Below are 522 nucleotides of genomic sequence, written 5' to 3'. Positions count from 1 at the left end.
CAAGATATCAACTCCCCCAAACTTGTTCTTTTACTTGTCCACAAGTGAACTTTCTAGAACTCATAGGGAGAGAGGTTTGAAGGTGGGAGCTCATAGCCAAAAGAAACACAACTAGTACTCGATTCAACATCTAATCCAGCACGAGCACACTCTCTTATTACACTCTAGCTTCTCTAGGTCTATCTGAACTCTTTTCATCCCTACACTCATCATCATGCATCCACACATTCAAATCAACCAACTCTCACATTCATTAAGCACAAAACATCAGGTGAATTCTTGCAAATGGGAAGTTGGTCCAAGTCATTAGGTTGGGTGAGGGAAGACTTTTATTCAAGTGATTCAAGATGTTCGAAACATAAAATCTTTAGGGTGGTTTACTCTCAAAACAAGTAGCCTTGACATTGCACATAATATATCTAAGAAAGGGATCAACTCATGCATACAATGCTCAATCTCCATTGTTCTACCCTTTTCCCAAACATACAATTACACAATCATTCCCAAATGTCAAACCCAACT

Source organism: Brassica oleracea, chromosome C4 (genome assembly GCF_000695525.1).
Source record: "Brassica oleracea var. oleracea cultivar TO1000 chromosome C4, BOL, whole genome shotgun sequence".
In the NCBI taxonomy this organism is placed as follows: Eukaryota; Viridiplantae; Streptophyta; class Magnoliopsida; order Brassicales; family Brassicaceae; genus Brassica; species Brassica oleracea.
This window is presented reverse-complemented; position numbering follows the sequence as displayed.